The sequence below is a fragment of the Buceros rhinoceros genome, unplaced genomic scaffold (assembly GCF_000710305.1).
Source record: "Buceros rhinoceros silvestris isolate BGI_N320 unplaced genomic scaffold, ASM71030v1 scaffold12294, whole genome shotgun sequence".
In the NCBI taxonomy this organism is placed as follows: Eukaryota; Metazoa; Chordata; class Aves; order Bucerotiformes; family Bucerotidae; genus Buceros; species Buceros rhinoceros.
In genome coordinates this window covers 7586-26814 of record NW_010410132.1, presented here as the reverse complement: position 1 = coordinate 26814, position 19229 = coordinate 7586, and the positions used below count along the sequence as shown (strand labels likewise).

General features: G+C 49.4%; 1 protein-coding gene across 1 annotated transcript in view; it reads right to left on the bottom strand.

Moving 5' to 3' along the window:
• The window catches only part of SAMD4A (sterile alpha motif domain containing 4A), a 99665-nt gene that overhangs the window by 72977 nt on the left and 7459 nt on the right, over positions 1 to 19229 (bottom strand). The gene's annotated exons all lie outside the window — the stretch shown is intronic.

The window sequence follows — 19229 nt, the reverse complement described above, 5'->3', positions numbered from 1 at the left end:
CTGGGGGCAGATGTCCCTGCTCCCTGCAGGGGGTTGCGCTGGGTGAGCTCGGAAGGTCCCTGCAGCCCAAACCAGTCTGGGATCCACATGCCATGGTAGACTGAAGTCGTCCACACAGTGCAACATGTTTACGCCTTTTCTGCACTTCTGGCCCCCGAAGGCTTCTCAGTGCCTAAGACACCTTGGGCATCACACGACAGCACTGCGGCCAAAACTGAGCTCCTGGTTCCCCTGCGTTAGGAGAACACCAGCTCCCCCACCAGCACACAGAGCCACGGCAACCACTCAAATGGGCGCAAACGGGAAGAAAAACCAGCTGCCCCTCCAGAAGAAAGTGGGTTTAAAAACCAATGTAATAGTCAAGAAGTTCTCTCTACCTTCAAATAATTAACGCACAGGCTAAGAAATATCGTCAGCAAAACTGCAAAGCAAATGCAGTTCTTTGATTTTAAACTGTGCAAGCAGCAGTTCTTAAAAATGCAGCTTTTCTCCAGCTTTGTTTTCATTTTGAAACCTGCCAGTTTGAATCATTTTTCCAGTCTAGGAAAGTGCTTTATGATCCTCCATCCCCAGGAATGACAGCTTTGCTCATAACACCTCTTGAAAGAAAGAAAAATCTTTACATTCTCTTACTCCATCCTCAAAGAAGCTGGTTTGAGTCCTGACGCTCCGGCATATTTCTGTCTTTTACCACACTTCGGGGCTATTTTCTCCCTGCCAAAATATGCAAGCCCTGCAGCTTTGGGGGAAGGGCCAGCCCTGCAGCTCTTATTATCTTTGGATGGGCAAAAGGAGAGAGACAGAGACACTGTTAATACCTTGGATATTTCTAGATCCTACCACTGTCCTGCCAAGGAAGACTGAAACATAACATGCCGTTGGAAACACCACATGCGGCATTTAAAAAAAAAGAACACCATTAAGAGTCTAACTGGGTTTATTACCAGCATCTAGATTCTCAGACTCAGCTGCTTGAAGATTATTCTGGTTATACAGCTCACATGTTGCTCTTTACAATTCAAACCTTCACCTGGAGGATCACGTCCTCCTAAACACGTCTCTGCTGTCAAACATTTTATGGACTTGAATGTTTCCTTGCACTTGGGATGTGACACAATATCCAGCTGCACAGGAACATCTGCATCGCTCCCCTGCGGTTCACAATTTGGTCCACAGTTTTGTGACCAAGCAGATAAAAGTTTGGCTTTAATAGTTCACTGCTACGTGATGCTTTGCAGATGCAAAGTGGAGTCTCTGTGCACCTCGTTCTTTTGTAGGATTAGCCCCCTCTCCTCCCGGCTGCAGCCCTGACCAGCAAACGCAGAAGTTGCCAGTGTAGTCTGCATCATCCCCAAACCATGGACCAAACCATGTCACCACCACGTTGTGGTGACAACCATCATCCCTAAATCTATGGTGCGATACCATGGATGCTCCTCTGTGAGGATACATTTAAAATGGGGTTTATATGAATTGCTATGCTGAAAAGTCAGACAGAGAGCAAGCAAAGCTTCAAAGACTTGTTTGCTTCCCCCAGAACAAGGAACAAAGTCCTCAAGTCTGTTTTCCATTAGGAAAGAAGCAGCCTGAACAGCTTCCCATTGTTCTTCTGCTCATGGGCTCCATTTCCCAAACTTACATCTCAGCCCAGTTGGTCTGGATGGAAGCTAAGGAACTCCCCAGGAATGCTGGGGTTTTGGAAGATGAGAATTGATCCTGGGAGAGCCTCACTTCACAGGCCTTGCTACTGGGAGGACTTCCCAGGCATCTGCTAGCCAGTCATGCCCAGGGCTGGCCACGACCCATCAGGGTGTCCCCAGCCCACGTACCCCGTCGGGCTGAGGACGCGGCACCGTGCAGGTTGCAGCTCGAGGGATATAGCTAACCGTATGGGTATGGTTTGATGATGCACACTCAGGCTACCCTTAACCTCCCTGATTTCAGCACTGAGGGTCCCGGCAGCACAGATTACAGAGCAGCTCCAGCTCGGTGCTTCTCACGTACCTGGGGTATCCCCAGCTGTCAGCCCCAGCTACAGCCAAAGCAAAGCTCTCAGGTTTTCATCCACAGCTCCATAAAACAATGGGCATCTGTTCACCGACTCCAACAGAACACGAATCCAGACTTTACAAAGTTTATCCAAAGCAATTCTTTCCAAGGGAGGAAAACCGAGCTTTGCCTGGCTGAAGGACAGGCCGTGCTGTTGCTGTGCACGTCGGCTGTCCTGCAAACCACCCCCCGAGCAGCAGGGCAGGCTGCAAAAACACTGATTATTTTTTTCTTTTGAGGGAGGCAGCATCATCTCGGTGAGACAGTCTCACAGGAGAGTCTGGCTCAGCTTTGGAGACCAAGCACGGGTCCGACAGGAACAAGACTTGCCATCAGGGTGATACGGGGAATCTCTTCTATCCCTTCACAGATGTTCCTTCAAACACTTCTGCTAACTGAATTGACACCTCCCTGTTCAGATGGACACATGGCTGCGTTCATACCAGCACTGCTTTTACTTTAATAGCTACTACAAGGTGCTTTAAGGAGGGGCTGGATCACTAAACTACAATATTAGAAACCTTATGAAAAAAACCCCAGGCTTTAGGGTTTTTTTCTTCCTGCAGAGCCTGACCATCACTGCAGGGCCAGGTGTGCGCCCTGCAGCAGTGGTTCAGGTGTTCATCTAGAGGACACAAGCCACCCTCTGCTTCCACAGGCATCCAGCTGGAAAAGGTCCAGAGAGCTCTAATTAACCAAACCGCTCGTCTGCCTTTACAGAGCAGCTTTTCCCATGGGCTCCACTGGAGACAAGGTAGGGATGCCACGGTGGACAGATGGACACAGGCTCTCCGCTCACACAGTTGCTAGTGTAAACCAGTCTCTCCCCTTCCCTGGTTTTATGGACAAGAGGATCAACAGGAGTTGGGAAAAGGTGGTGGGGAACATGAAAGATCACAAAGATGAGAGCAGCTCCACCAAACCAGGAAGGGGTTCACCAGGGACCATCTCCTCCAGATGGTTCACTCCTCCCTTCCTCTATATCATCATGCATAATCCTGGCTCCTCTCAAAATAAGATTTTACTATATACATAAAAAAAAATGCTAGCAGGATTAAACCATGAAACGGACCGTCCAGGTGAGAGACTCTCCTCCAGAGGTGGACAAGCTGCTGTGGAGCCAAGAATGGTTTAGGGCAGCAGGAGCCGACGGTGATGTAAAAAGCAGCCTTGTACCCTCGCTCCCTCCAGCAGCGAGGTCTGCTCAGCCATGTCCCACAGCTAGCGGGGCTGGAAGTTCGTGGAGTGAAGCCAGAAGGGTTGCAAAGGGGGCAGAAGGCAGTGTGGTTGGCTTGAAGGGCTCCACTGAGTTTTTGGAGAGAACATGGATAATGAGGCATGGAAAGGGGTCTACGGTCAAAAATAAAGAAAAAAAGCAAAAGGCAGGAGAGCAAGACCAAAAAAGAAACCCCCTTCGGAGTGATGCAAAGCTGGCTTTCAGTGCTCTGGACCTTGCGTTTTCTGGCCCTGTTTGTGAAACACAAATAATCCAGACTTCTCCGTAAGCAGCCAGATCCAGTGGAATTACATGTCTGAATACTCTCGGTAAACAGACGGGAAGCTGTGGAAACACAGCTTTAGGCAACACACAGTAACAAGGCGGCCTTTATCGCTCAACCTGGCTCTTCCTGGCAGAAGAAAACTCGCTGACCCCGGCTGAAGTCTGCACAACTGCTGTGTCCGAGCGGCTGCTGGTCGCTCCGAGTGAGGATATCTCCAGCTGCATTTATTTATTTGTCCCTCATGATGCAGATGGGACCCACTGAAACAGGCAGCCAAGGGGCAGGAGGAGGGATGCTGCTACCTATCACCGGCCCTGCCTGGGGTGGGAGGAGGGATGGTGAGACCCACACACATAGGAACTACCTCACTCCCCAGTGCTGAGCATCTGCTTTCATCTCCTGATAGAAGCCCCACGCGCTGCTGACATGTACGTCAGCAACGCTTGGCCCAGGAGAGAGGATTTCCTGCCAGAGGAGCACATCACCCACGGGAGAGGGCAGAGGGCAAGAGCTGACCCTGTTTCGTGGAGTTGATGGAAAAATGCTGGAAGAAAATCCAGCTCGCCCCAAAACCAGAGGCTTGACTACAGGAGTGATGGAACACAACTGCCTGACCAGAGGTTCTAAGGATCTGGAAGTACTTTCCAGACCAAAACCATTTATTTTCAAAGATCTGTTAAGGAAAGCCCTGTTCCCCCAGGGGTAAGCTCTCATCTCCACCGAGAAGATGCTCCAAGCCTTATGCAAGGAAACCTCAGCGCAAAGGCAGCAGAGGGGCCTGCAGAGCAATCGCGCCTTTACCACCGTCTGCATGGTGATGAGGTGAAGCAATGCTTCTTGCACGGGGTGCGGGGAGCATCTCACATTGTTCTGGCCAAGACATGCGTGACCATGTCCAGGCACACCCCAAGCAGAAACCCCCCTCCCCATCTCACCCACATGAAGGAGCACAAAGCTGCTGAAGTCTCCTGCCTCCATAATAAATTATTATACTCAGTTTGAATAAATCGTTATACTCAGCTCTATTTGCCTCTGGAGCATTTCAGGCTATTCTTGACCACAAAAAAAAAAAAAAAAATCCAGGAAATTCAGATGGAGCCTTATTTACTTCTTCCTACCCAAAGAAACTTTCCTTTTATTTAAACCTCACTGCCTGACAACAGGAGGGGAGTCAGGCCTCCTGACAAATAGCTGCAATCCTCCATGACCGTCAGATAAGGAAAAATAGGGAGTCTTTCAAGCACGCGTCTGAGCGGGGACCTATAACACAAGATGAGGACGCTGGTACAGAAAGAAGGGAAGATATCAGCACATTTCTGTGTGTACGTTTAACAGGCGCCGTCCGAGGGCTATACAGCCCCGTGCCTAACCCACACTCCGTGCTTGCTGCAGTGTTTTCTACCCAAAGATACCAGTGTGAATTCACTGAGCTGCCCAGTACCCTGGCCAGGAAGATTATCTTCGTCTCACAGAGAGAGGAGGGGACCAACAACCAAAGAGAGGTTAAAGATTAAGCCATCCCTGGGACTGCCTTTAGCACGGACCTTTATGCATTTATTATTTGGGCCAGGAAGGGCAGCGAATCCAGCAGGAGGAGGAGGAGAAGCAAGCCAGGGGAAGCGGGGGATACATCCCATGCTTTCCTTTGGCTTATCTCACTGCCTTGAATGGGGGGAGCTGCTCTGGCACTCACCAGACAGTGCCTTCACCCAAATCCTTCCCCTCTGCCTGCCAAAAGCAGCACAGCAGCGGCTCTAAAAGGTCTGGATTAGGGGCAGCCCTCTGGCAGCCATCCCTTGGCGTACAAGATGCAACAAGCTGATGCTCTCCTGATATCCCCAGCTGATGCTCTCCCTAAGGGTCTCCAGAGGAGACTGACTGGGGCAGAGCCAGACGGGATCCCTCAGTGACTAAGGGAAGATGGCACAAACAGGGGTTCACGTGGGGATCCCTTGGCTTGGGGTGCTGCATGCCCCCCTCCATGCCTGCATGCCTTCATCCTGCTCCTCTCGGGATGCCAGTGGGGAGACTTCCCCAGGAATCAGCTCTCGGCTTGCACCTGGACCAACACACGTGGGAAGAAGGAAGCGCACAAAGCCAGCAGTGCATGTAAAACCCCTGGAGAAAGAGAAAAATTAAGCCAAACCTGTGTGTGTTAAGCAAGGTTCAGATACGCCATAGCACACCATCATCATCTTAAGTGACATGAGAACTCATATAGCCCAAAGTCTTTACTTCAAGGAGCCCCTGTGGCCTCAGCAGAGATCAAAAAGCTCGTTTATTCCTCTAAACTACCTAAGAAATCCCCTATCGCTATTATCTCAGACAGAAAATGCTTAATAATAAAACCTGAGATATTTGTGTGGCTTCTGCTCTGACAGAAAAACGGCCGCAGCTGGGACACATGCAGCCACGACGAACCCCATGCGAGTCCCTCGCACGCTTCGCTGCCTGGCTCCGGCACTAGGGACAAAACACTTTTCTTAATCCCCAAGAAGGATTTCCCCTTCTTTTTCTCCTCTTTACCACACATCGCCAGCCAAAGGCACATCTGAGAAGAAGGATTAACAGTCAGTGTAAAAAAGCTGATTTTTCAAAAACAATTTAAACACTGCATGGCCCAATTCACCTTCTATTTGACAGATAATTGTCCTGGTTATAACAGATAGGAAGCTGAAATCCTTTGGACAGCAGCAAGAGTATCACAGCAACCCCAGCTCCAGTCCCGACCGCCCGGTCTCATCCCACAACCCTGAAGGTTTTTTCCTGCACTAAAAAATCCTTTTTGCTCAGGAGTGGGGATCCACAGCCCCCTTTCCCCTAAACACATCCCTACCGTGATTTTAGTGTTTTGACCTGCTGAAAGCACCTAAGGCCAGAGAGGAGAGGGGCTGCTGCGTGCCCAGCAGCTACAGGCTCTCCTGGGAACACAGGACATGACGAGTCGCTTGCCCTCGAGTCCCCGCGTAGGCTGAGAGGGAGGGAAGGAAAAACCTCGATTTACAAGATCTCCATCTCAAACAAGCAGGGAGATGTTGGACAGAAGAAGGAAGCTTGCGCCCAGGCTCGGTGCACAAGGACCACCGCAGACACCAAGGAGATGATTTAGGACCCCCACTTGGGCAGCACTCAGGAAAGCCCGGAGAGAAGCAGCACGGATGAGAAAGGATCGTACATCCCTCAGTTTTACAAGCTTTTTCCAACTGTTAAAAAAAAACCCAAACCAACACTAAACCCCCGGCACTGAAAACCCTTAGCAAATTTAGCACATGTCAACAATTTTTGTGTTACAGCCCAGGCACACGTGCTCTCCTCGTTAAAAGGAGATGAATTTTTAGAAACCTTCTTTTGCAAAAAACTGTTGGTGTTGGTGGGGCTTTTGTTTCCCTTTCTAGCGCTAAGTACTCACAAGCATCCTGGAAACTTTAAAAAAGAAAAAAAAGGCCATTTTTAGACTCAAACGCGCAGAGAGGACTAAGAGTGTGTCACCACGTGTCTGAGCGAGATGTTCAATTCTCCAAAACCATATGCTGAAGATTACTCCAACAAAAGAGACTGCGATGACAAAGGGAAGCCTTATGTTCAAGCACCGGTTAATCGCCCAAGATTAGAAATTAGCTCACTATCCAATTCTTACAGAAAGGCTTTAAAAGGACACGATTTCTCCTTAACATGAAAGGAATGAGCTGATAGCCATTCGTTATTGAATTACTCATTCAAACTTAAAAGCAGCAGAAGTACAAAGCTCATCGTCTTCTGTGTCATCAAGAAAAACTACAGGGCCAAGGGCTAGAGCATCACATCCAGGAGTGCAAATATATCCTGTGGGTTTCCCACTTAAACCTCACGGCCATGGATGACCCTCTGGATTTGAGGTCAAAGATTTCCTGGTCAATTTGAGGTCGAAGATTTCCTGGCCGATCAATTAGCCTGTCCCCAGAGCATCACAAGTGTAGCTATGGAAAAGGTGGGCCACTCCTCAGAAGAAAGTAGAAGAAAGGAAACAAGGTGCATGTTCACAAGCAGGATGAGAACCCAGTTTGGGTAAGAGTGATTACAAAACCATCTGGTTGCAAAAGATCTTTAAGATCACTGAGTCCAATTGTTCCCCCAGCACTGCCAGGGTCTCTAACCCCTGTCCCTCAGCACCACATTGACATGTCCTTTAAACCCCTCCAGGGATGGGGACTCCACCTCTGCCCTGTACAGCCTGTTCCTTTGCCTGACAACCCTCTCTGACCCTGATCTGACCCCTTCAGAGGACAGAAGGAGATATAAAAAACATTAAAGAAGGAACAGACACGCAACACAAAACACATGCAAAGTTTAACCCCTGCAGCACATGCAAGATGTACCCACACACAAGGGAACCCCTAAGGATGCCACAAAACCTACCAGACACCCCCAAACCACCAAGGACCTGAGCAAGGCACCTATACCACCACGATACATTTCTGTGTCTCCCTGCGTGCGTCATGGATCAGTCATTCATCAAACCACTCATCTCAAACCTAGTGCTGATCATCAGACATGAAGGAGGTGGACGGACACCTCCGTGCCCAAGACCAGTGTGGCCAGGCAAGCCATCCCCTGAAATAGCTCCTTCCCAGCCTTCTCCTCCCCAGCCTGGCTTCGGTTTCAGCTGCAGTTGTTCCCTCCCAAATTGCTCCTCCTTAAATAGTCTCCCTTCCTCTTTCCTGGGGGAGGATTCGCCCCGCAGGATGACAGCAGGAGAAAGCTAAAATAGATTTGCACTAAGACTAACATCCCACTAGCAGCTGTATTACAGGCGAATGCAACCACCTGGAGGATTCGTATATAGACAAATTAACGTATAGACTGAAACTTATAAACAGACTAATTTCTGCAGTGCATTCCCCAGAAAGGAGGAAGGTGGGAGCACCCACAAAATAGGGAACACATCACCCAGGCAGAACAGCCGTGGAGACCGTAAAGCAACCCCCCCTCATCTGCAGCATCCACACGGGCTCAGGTCAGCGAAAACACACAGACAGGAAGGAGCTAACAATATTCTTGACAAAACCACAGCGAATAAAGCAAGGCAATAAATCCAAGAAGCATTTTTGGGGCAGAAAGCACTTGAAGCAACAGGAAGGCAGGTGCCTGGATACCCTAAATGAGGGATGTTGAATGTACCCAGAGCCTTCCCATGTGGTTTCCAGAGCAGTGGTCATCACAGCCTGGCCGCCAACAGGCAGTCTGCAAGCAAGTGGTGCAGATTAAGCACTAAGCAACATTGCAAAAACAGCGGTAAACACTCCTGCCATCTGAACCGGGCAAGTGAGAAAGAAAACCGACCTGGATACCAGGGTTACCCTCGGTAAGGCCAACCTTCCCTTCCCATCCATCCAAAGCAACATCCACGGCTACCTGCTGCAGACGGGGAGTTATTTATTAAGCGGAGCAACAAGAATCAAACAGTTTGTGCCAAGTCGTGGTTTACCACCGCAAAAATCCCTCTGAGGAAAACCAGAGCACTCGCTGGAGAATCAGATACAGTTCTCTTCAAAAAGTCGCGCCGTTATCTGGTTTCAGCATACAGTTAGTTCCTCCATACGGTACGTGTGATAAATCATAAAGCCATCCTTAGCAACGTGAAGGCATCGTGTCTATAAAATAGCTATCTTGGGTAAGGAAGCCAACACACAGCAGGAAAAGCAGTTGGTGATACGAGAAAAAAAAAAAAGTGGGGGGGAAGAACCCACTTCCTTGACAGGATTTATTTTTAAGTGATGGTTGCTCGAGCCTGCTCGGGGAATTGGTATGGCAGGAGTAGCTCCTGTGCAAGGGGATGAATGGTGACTCAGCAGGTAGAAGCTGTCAAAAACGTGTCCAAAATTGGAAGGATCAAAAAAAAAAAAAATCACAAGGGAAAACTATAAATACCTCAAGCAGTTTTGCTTTGTGTGCTGGTTGGATGCCTGTTGCTGCAGAAGATGCTCTGCGAAGCGAGCGGGGGAACCCCGCTCCCATGCCGAGCACCCATGGGGGGTTCCTCTCCCCAAAGCAGGAGCCAGGGAGCCAAAGGGAGCTTTGTCACCGACGGTGGCAGGACACGCAGCATCCCTGTGCCATTAGGAACCGCTTTGGCCCCATGGGTGCCCCGAAGGCAGCGCGCGAGGGGATCCCACCCCCGCTGGATTTCAGCTGTGGGGCTAAAGAGATCACGGAACCCCCACCCACATCCCTCTGCAGCCTCTGCCTCCCTTTGCCCATCACTCTCGCACAGGAGCGAGACTTTTTAATACGCATTCAGACAAAAATACCTCTTTTTTCTCACTGCCTTTTTTTTCCTTTTTCTTTCTTAAATAAAAGCCGAAAAGCCCAGCCAACATGAAAGGCTGGATAAACACCCCTCCTTTCCCCAACAGAAATTACAAAAATGCCTTTGAATTTGTTTTGGCAAGAAACAATGTTTTTTATGAAAGAGCTTCATTGAAAAGTCGCAATTTGGAATGTACTCATCTATTCTACTTTTTTCTCCTTTTTTAAAGTTTTAATTACCACCTTAACAGTATTTTGACATAGTTTATGGTTTGTTAGGTTGTATTTTGTGGTACGAATGCCAAACGCACCTTTTGGAAGCGCCTTATTACCGTATTAACGCTAACTGTGGGGTTCGTGCTGCTGAGCCTCGTGTTGGCAATTGAAAAAATAATAAATTAATTCCATTTGGAGAAAATGCTGCCATTTATAACCCAGCAATTAAGACCAGATTTAATTTTAGATATTGCTGCATTCTTTGGCTTATTGAGTTACTCAGTACCGACACTGGTACTATCAGTGTATGCTCAGTCCTTAAACAGACCCAGGCCGCTTTCTCACCCCTTAAATTAGCAGCGACAGAGATGAAAAAGTTAACGCTGCTTTTCTCTCTCCCGGGAGCTGGAACATACAGTCTTTGCTGCCAAAAAAAGAACAAGCACAAGCACGGAGCGCACAGTGGGATTTCTACCACAACGGGCCAAATTATATCAGCCAGGGGCACATAAGGAGTTAACAAAAAAAAAGCCCCACAATCCTCAACGGAGCAGGCAGAGCTGGCTGTTTGCAAACCAGGGTGTGCAGACATTTTAAGGGAGATTAAAGCAGGCTGAGGCACAGCTGGAGAGATGCCCACAGCCCCATCTCCCTCCCCGAGGCTGGGCAGTCGCGTGGCAGGTAGGAGATGGAGAAAGGAAAATAAGTTTTTATTTGGCCAGGGCTGCAGGAAGGTGATGCCCAGGGAGGTCTGGTGCTGCGGGCAGGGCTCCAGCTGGCACCCAGGGGACGGGAGGTTGCTGGCTGCGTCTCATGCAGGGAAGAGTCAGAGCGGTCCAGGGACCTGCAACTGCATCCCAGAGGTGATGGAGCAGCCCTGGGGCTCCCCGACAGCCCCCACCAGGGGAAGGTTGGTGGGAAGCGGGACTTGCCCTCACCATCTCCTCTGGGGTATGCCGCAGCAAACGCTTCACTGCGATCACCAGCAACTGCTACCTCATGAAAACAGTCTCGCTGGACAAGGGGAGGTAAAGAGGAGTGAGAGCATGGGAGCTCCCCTTTCCCAACCCATATGGGCTCGTGGTGTCACCAGGCTCCCAGCCACTTCCAGCAGCAGGAGATCACAGTTATGGAAGAAAGTGACACACATAGGTTATGGCAGCAGTCCCGACTTTGAAAGCCAAATTAACACATGCAATAAGAGACAAGTTATGAAACGGTTCTCTCATGATGGCAGGTGATGCCCAGGATCCTCCACTGAAACACTGAGGTGATGCAGTGACAGCGATTTACTATTAACAGTGTCCATCAGAGCAGGACCACGGTCAGGATGGGCTGCAGGATCCCTCAAGATGATCTGGCTAAAGCAAGACGTGCTTTGGGAACACACACACCATGGGGCTTGCTGCAGGAAAAGCAGGATGATGCTTTGTGCTTCTTGTTACTCATGGTACCATACCATGAGCTATGTGAAAATAGCGCAGGGTTGGGGTTTTTTCTGACATCAAGATGATGTTAATATTCACAGTAATTGTCTTAATGGCGCAACAAAAGGATTTTGCAAAACAGCAAGCCCAGCATCTGGGATGGAGCCCATCTGGCTGGGATGGAGCAACAAGGCTCACATAGCAGCACCAGACCGACTCAGACTGGGAGAAAAGCTCTCAGCATCCTTGGTACCTTGCCACGAGTACAGCCAGGGAATCCAAGAGATAAGCACCCACAGAGGGGTTTGTCAGCCCCAGAAGGATGCAAAGGCACCTTGGCCATGTCCTAACCTCCTGTCACGAGTCCTCTCGGGCCAGCAGCACATGCGAATGCAAGCAAAATTAAATTAAAACTTGGGGTTTAGATGGTTCCCCCTTCTCCTCATACAAAAAAAAAAATCCCCAAGCACATATTTTTATTTACCAAAATTCCAGTGGTCTTATTTCCTGCTATGTCCCTCTCGAAGGCAGGAGTACTGCTGCGCTGACTGTAAGTCTATCGAGGAACAGGCTACCCTCTGCCTTCAAACTGGAATTGGTTACACACGGTCTGACCTTGCATTATTTTGAAGCACATTAACAGAAAAATCAGAGCGACTTCTTAAATCCTTTAAAAGTTAAAGCAACACTATTGCTCCAGGTTCACATATACACAAAAAAACCCACTCCACCACCAAACCAAGATCAAGCTCTTAACTCACGACTCCTGCTTTAATGTGGTACGTTTTAGCCTCATATTTTAAATTCCGTCATTTCTTGTTTACCTGAACCATCACACTAGCTTTAATGAGCTCTCCCTATGAAAACTGCAACTACAAAGGATCACATTTGCTTATGTTACAGAGCTCTGCACACCTAGAAAGGAAATCCTAAACCACTGCATGCTTCTTAACAGCCAGATTACTAGCTTTTAATCCTCTCTGCCAGATGCATTTTTAATCTCTTTGCATACAATAAAGCAAATTAGTGTAATTGTATGGGTAAACCGAACCAAAATACACACATCAGATTAAAAACCCCAAACCTCGGTTACGTTTTGCAGAGCTGGGGGCTGAGTTCAGCTCTGCAGGCGCTGGCAGAGGAAGGTTTCTGCGTGGTAAGTGAGGAGCTTCATCACCTCCTGGCCGTAGCTGACGTGCTCCGGTTTCTCCCCGGGTCCCCTGTGAGGGACCACGCCAGGTCACGGATGGGCAGTGCATCCTTGCACTCGTGGCATGAAGAGGTAAGAGCCCAGGCTACCGTGCAGGTGGTCCACAGCAAGTTCATATTGTCCCTCACGCACAGGAACTACTCACCCCTCCAGATCTACACCAGTCTGGCTATCTCAAGCCCACTATCCTAACCCACTGCGTGGGTTCTTTGCTATCCACCGTCAGCAGATCTCATTGCCCTGGTAAATCAGACACCACCATCCTCATACCACAACCTGAAGCATGAGATTCATGATCCAACTTCCCTATCCACTGATCCAAAAAGCAAAATTCACCACAAACCACTGATCACTTCCAAAAAGCTCCCAGGTAATGCGGGCACCTTCAAAACCCCAAGCCAGGTACAAATCCGGACTCTCAGCTCATAGCCCGCTCACCCTCCTGGGACAACAGGACCACATCAGCTGCAGCTCCACATCTGCACGTCATCCCCATTTCTACCAAGCCTGGACTGCCTGAGAGTGGCGTGTCCAGGGGAAGGAGGAGCCTGTACCAAGTTTTTACAGCCGGGAAGGTTTGCAACAAGGAGCTCTGCCTCTCCAGGGCCACCAGTATCTAATTTGAAAACATCTGGATGTGCCTTCACAGAAAGAGATTCAGTATCACCAAACATCTCCTCCAGATGAAGGAGACTGCTGCCATATTTAGTGGCCCTAGGAGGATTAGGCAGGTTGTTCCCATTTCCCACCAGTGCCAGGGGGCTGAATTCATCAGGATAAATTCGGAATAATTACATGCAAGTGACTGAGAAGTTATTTTTTACCTGTTTCACTGGTGAACAGGACTCACTCGCTGGAATTAAATCCAGCTAAAAGCATCACTGACTTCAGCAAGTGGCAGAAAACATCCCTCTTTGCTCCTGTCCTTGGGGTGGGACTCACCACCCCTATCCTCGGCACAGGCACAGGGGTCCTAGCCTGGCCGGAGCTGGCAAGTGAGGATCAGCGATGCCCAGGGGACAGGGACAAGAGCCCAGGAATGCACAAAGTCACTCAGAAGTGCTGATTGTCCCCTGGGAAAGGCTTTAGCAACCTGCCATATCTAAGCCCTGTGTGGGATGCTGGCTCTTGTATCAAATCCTCCTCCTTTTCAAGCAAAAGAGCCTGTGCCCTGGAAAACAGATTATCCAGCAAGTGAGTATTATTTACTAGATCATGAGGGACATGGGCTGGATGTGCCAGGGGCCGCCCATCGCAGCCCTCCGGGAGAGAAGGAACAGCCCAAGGAGCAAGAAACTTGCTCTGTGGCAGCTCTCAGCATCTTCCCTCCGAAGGAGGGTAGAGAAGCATCCTGGGACCAGGACAGAGCCACCCAATCCTGGCCACTGGCTGCAAGGGGACAGGTGATGCTCCCTGCAAGCTCACAAGCGACTTGCGCACCCAGGAGCTGGGTGCCAACCAAAAAGCTGATTTCAGAGATGGGCAAACAGCATTGGATCCACAGTGGGAGTGAATCTGCTGAATTATATCAGCAAGGAGTCAGATCTTGGGGGCCTGTGGGGGGTCAGGGCAAGGGACGACCAAGCCCGAAGGCCCAGCAGGGTTGGGCTGCAGCATCGGCCAGGTTCTGTGTCCCTCGTGCGGCAGGAACCCCCCAGAGGTTATTGACTGCTCAGGGAAGGGGGAGAAAACACGAACTATTTCTGTTTTAAAAACAGAAAACAACTGAGCATCAATGCTAACATCCAGTTTGGCTTTAGGAGGGATTTAAAGAACTCGGGCTTCTTCGATCTTAATCCCGCACCATGCTTCCCCACTACCAACCAGTATCGACTTCTAACAATGCAAAAGCATCTGCCCACATTTTTGCAATTATTTCAGAGCTGGCAAAGAGCACCCTCGCTTTTCTGTAGGGTTAATCTAAAGAACAGTTGCCAAAATGCTGAGAACACAGTCGAACAATAGCTCCTCTGATGAAATTCCTCCACTCCATAGAGAAACCAGTATCCTCCAGCTGCTGTGGCTTGTCCAGAGAGATGTCCGAGTGTTTACCCGTTCCCATAAAAAAAGGCAAAAAAAAAGGATGACAAACCGAAGGATTTGAGTACAGCTTGCAAAAAATTAATGCAGAGCCCTACAACCTAACCACAACACTGAAGTTTTATTAAGGCAACATTTGCTTTGTGCGAAATATAAATCCGGGACATGGGTGCAAGGAGGACAACGCTGGCCACCTGTCTGGGGACAGAGACTCGCTGTACTTAGTACAGAGACCACTTTTAGCAGCTCCATCCCTCGAAATACTTGTTCTCGGAGGACTCTCTGCTTGGTCATTAATAAAAGCCGCATAGCCGAGCTGGACAGCTGAATTACAGCAGCTATTATCCACGTACGCCTGCATCCAAGCAGACACCTTTATTTATAAAGGCTCTCTGGCTGACCGAGATTTGACATCGGCTACAAAGAGCGTTCAGCGTCCAGCTGACTGCTTCAGAATAACGTGATGAAAGGTTAGCCCGCGCAGCCCGAGAAGACACCTGCACGCAGCGCTGAGAGCGATCGCTGAAAGAGTCCATGCTGCTGCCACGACTCTGTAAGCGGGCAGGTCTAAGTAACTGATTTCCTGAGCAGACACACTGAGTTCACACCTTTGCGTTTGCTGCTGGTATGCATTCAAACAGATAACAGTTTGGGTTTCTTCCCCAGACTCAGTTCTAAAGCATTTAGAGCATTTTTTGTTTGATCAGGCCTATCCCCTCTCCTTTTAGACCTCCTGGGTCTCTGTGCTTTCCAAGCTGCTGCTTTATGCTTGTTCACCTTTCGGCCCCCCTCACGTGGACACACGCTTTCCACAGAACACAGAAACCCACGATGCGCAGGTAACACAAGTGCAAAGGGATGGGGCAGGAGGAAGAAAAACAAGGGGTTAAGAAAAAAAAATTGCTCACGGTTGGTTTTCTTCAGCTCTCACAGCCTCAGTGGCAACCCCTGACAACAGAAGGTACCCAAGTCCTGGCAAAAGGGACTTTACATCGCTTTACATCGACAGCATCCCCAGGAGCAGCACGTGCAAACAGACCAAGGAGGGCGCAGCTGGGTGAAGGAAGGCTCTAAGTACAGGCGTGTTCTCGTCAGACTCTGAACTCTGTTATAATAACCTGACACAGGAGCTGGCACCTCGGCTGGGCCACAGAGATGGGACCCAGCTCCCAAGGGCTGCACTGCACCAGCCGGCACAGGAATGCTGAGGAAGAGCCTTCCTTGTCTGGTTCCTCATTTCTTAAGCAAGGACCATCAAAAGTGTCCTACTTTGACTTCCAAAAGCAATCCTTCCTGCTCCCAGCACCTTCTCACCCCGCACCCATCCACCCACCACACCCAAACTCACAGCACCAGACTCACCACCACGAGACTGAGCCCCGGCACAACGCTCCAGCTAAAATTCCCTTCAGGCGATGAAAACTCAGGGGCTGACAGCAACAGGAGCAGTCAAGTGACCTCAGGCATCTCTCACAACACCAACCTGAAGCTCTGGGAAGGTCTCCCAGGTCCCCCCTGAGGAGCTGCCACCCTTGAGACCCCAGCACCAGCGTCAGGAAGGAGCTGCGCGCTGCCTGTGCCTTGCCGACTAAGTTGTTATGGTTACTAGAGGGTTTGTTGGGTTCTTTTTCCTGCTCTTTTAAAAAGAATTCTTATCAGTTTAACATAATACCGCCAGTCAATAACAATTCTTATCTGAAAAGGTCACTCAGGTGGTTATAACTCAACATTTTATCATTATCTGGAGGGAAACAGCCTGGGGACTTTGTATTTTTTTTAAAATAATCCACTTTGGAACTGTAAGGTTTAAAGAAAATAAAACCAGCTACCCAGAACCCAGCTGACCCCATGGACAATTTGAGCCCTCTGGGGAACAGACAGGGAGAAAAAGGTAGAAGAATCACATTGATTTTTGCTGCATGAGAAACAAGGGGAACATCCCAACAGGGAAACTATGAAAACCAGGGAAAAGCATGAACATAGCCCACAGCTGCTGCAGAAACACCATGTTCTGCCTGCAAACATCACATCAGCCAAGTTTCTCCACAACTGAAGCCATGGGTTTTTTTTCTTCTACATTTCTCTCCCGATTTTCTTCCTCCTTCACTTCCCACTGCAGACAAGGGACAGAGAAAAGGGGGCAATGGGAAAAACCAAGGACAGGAAGAAGCAATCTGTGATGTTCAGGGTTTTTTTTCTTTAAAAACGCAGAATAAAAAAACCACAGTGGCAAGGAAAGTGAGTTTTAAAATGTTTCAGGCGAAAGCTGGTCAAACCCTGGTTTATCCACCCACTCCATTTCTTCTTAGAACAACAATTAGAACTCTAAATGCAACACGTGCCCACACCCCCGCAGGCAAGGAGCAGGAGAACCAACTGGTTAAAAGGCAGGTTTGTCTGAAGTAAGTTTTATCAGAAAAGAAAAGAAAAGAAGAGAAATCTGGAACTAATTACTTGCAAGGATCAGTAACAGAAGAGCAGCTTCTTAAAGCGCCCCGTGCTGCCACTCCAGGGCTGCCTCACTCGAGAGCAGAGCGCGGAGCAGAGCTGCTGAATCCTGCAGACAACGCTCACAGTATTAACATTCATGTTTTAAGTAAAATAACATCTTCAGGCACCACAGCTCAACACGCTGGGCCACGTCCAGCTCCTGCAAGTGTCAGGGAAAGCGACAGGAGCTGCCTCAGCCCTTGGTACAACAGAGCCATCAGCACCACCCACCCGTACCTTCCGCAGCCAACCCCACAGTAACAGAATGCTCACCATCCCAAACCACCACGGCGTTCCTCACACAGGAGAAAGTCTTTTTCTACTCCGTGGATTATTTGTATATAACACAAGAAAGATTTTGCGCTCCAGCCTGAGCACTGCAAATGCCCCGGAAAGTCTGCAAAGGGCAGCAGCTGGAATTAATAGTAGCAAAATACACAGTAATCAGCCCAGTTTCAACTCAGAGATCAGAAGTCTGCAGACTTCACCAGCAAGCGGAGCCTTTGCCTACGCCAGACAGGAGCCCCGAGCTGGGGAAGCCTTAGACAAGGTGCTGTACCACACGCCCGCGCAGCTCTGCGAGCACAGAGCCCCGTCAGAAAAAACATGCTACAACTCAGACACCTTCAAAACCTTTGCTACAACCATGCCATGGAGTCACCGCATGCAAACACACAAACCAAACTGCAAGCTGCGGACCAGGCATCAGCCAGGTGAACCCGCACTGATAAGTCCTCCGCTTCCATCTCCTCTTGCCTCACTTTCTGCTCATTACCCAGAACCAGAGCAGAGTGAATTGCACAGCAATCATGCAGTGGGTGAGACCTCCCAAACCCTCTGCTCCAGGAGAGGAAACCCAGCTCATAAGCCCCCTGCACCAGAAACACGACTCCCTCTGCCCATAAAATCCCTTCCAAGGAAAAGCCAGCATCGCCTTCTTCAACAGAAGCAATCCCAACCTTGTTTGGACGAGATCTGCTCCTCCACTTCACGCATCTGCTGCGGAAGAGGAAGCGGCGAGCAGGCAGCCAGTTGGGAATGGATCTGCTCGCTCCAACCTCAACTTTATTGTAATTACTGGGGCCAAGATAGAAAGCCACCAGCTTGGCTGTCTGCCATTGCCAAACTCAGGCTCAGCAGGACCTCCGCAAATTTCTGGGTCTCCTTCTTCGGACTGCAAAGACAAACACACCGCTTTTAAGAGAAAAGGAGCGAGCGTGCAAGTCCCTGCATCCCCTGCATCAGGGCCTTCAGCCTCTTTTAGATCCCATAGCAGCTCTCGTGTAACCATGTTAGATAAGAGGTAATTTTGTCTATTCAGTGAAAATAGAAAACGCAGAGGGCACACGCACACGCAATTCGTGTACGGTTTCGCCCCAGCTGCAAGCCCCACGCCCAGGTTTCTGCAGACAGAATCACACATGACAACTTGTGGGCTCTGCCATGGGCTCTTGCACCCACGTGGCACCACACACAAAGTGGGGAGAAGACTGGGGTGGTCAAGTGGGAACCCCAAACGCAGCCCAGCAGCCGCCGCGGTGCACCAGGTTCTGATGAATCCAGCCCTGAGGAGCTGTTGGCTCTACCCCTCGGGTTTGGATGCAGCGGTAGAGCAAGGGGTGCCCTTTCTCCAAGCAGTTATCTGCAGTAACATTAGACACGAGCATGAAGCTGGAGAGCTAAAGCACTGACGAATGCTCTTAAAATAAAGCAAGTGTTCACACTAATTACTATTTCAGTTACACACGCTGATTGCAAACATAACTCCCAGCTTGGTAAAAATTCACTGGCATGGGCCACAAATTAAGTAAAGGTGGTTTTTTGATGGAAGACGAAAAGAATAAAGGCTAAAGCTTGAGAAATTGCAGGAAGATGGGAATTTGCACCCTGATCCACAGAAACCTTCACAAGCTGCTTCAGGGAAATGTTGCAGGAAACTGGCTGACCAGAGCACCAAGGGTTTGAAAAGCAACTGGCCCAAATGCAGAAAAAAAAAAAAAAAAAAAGCAA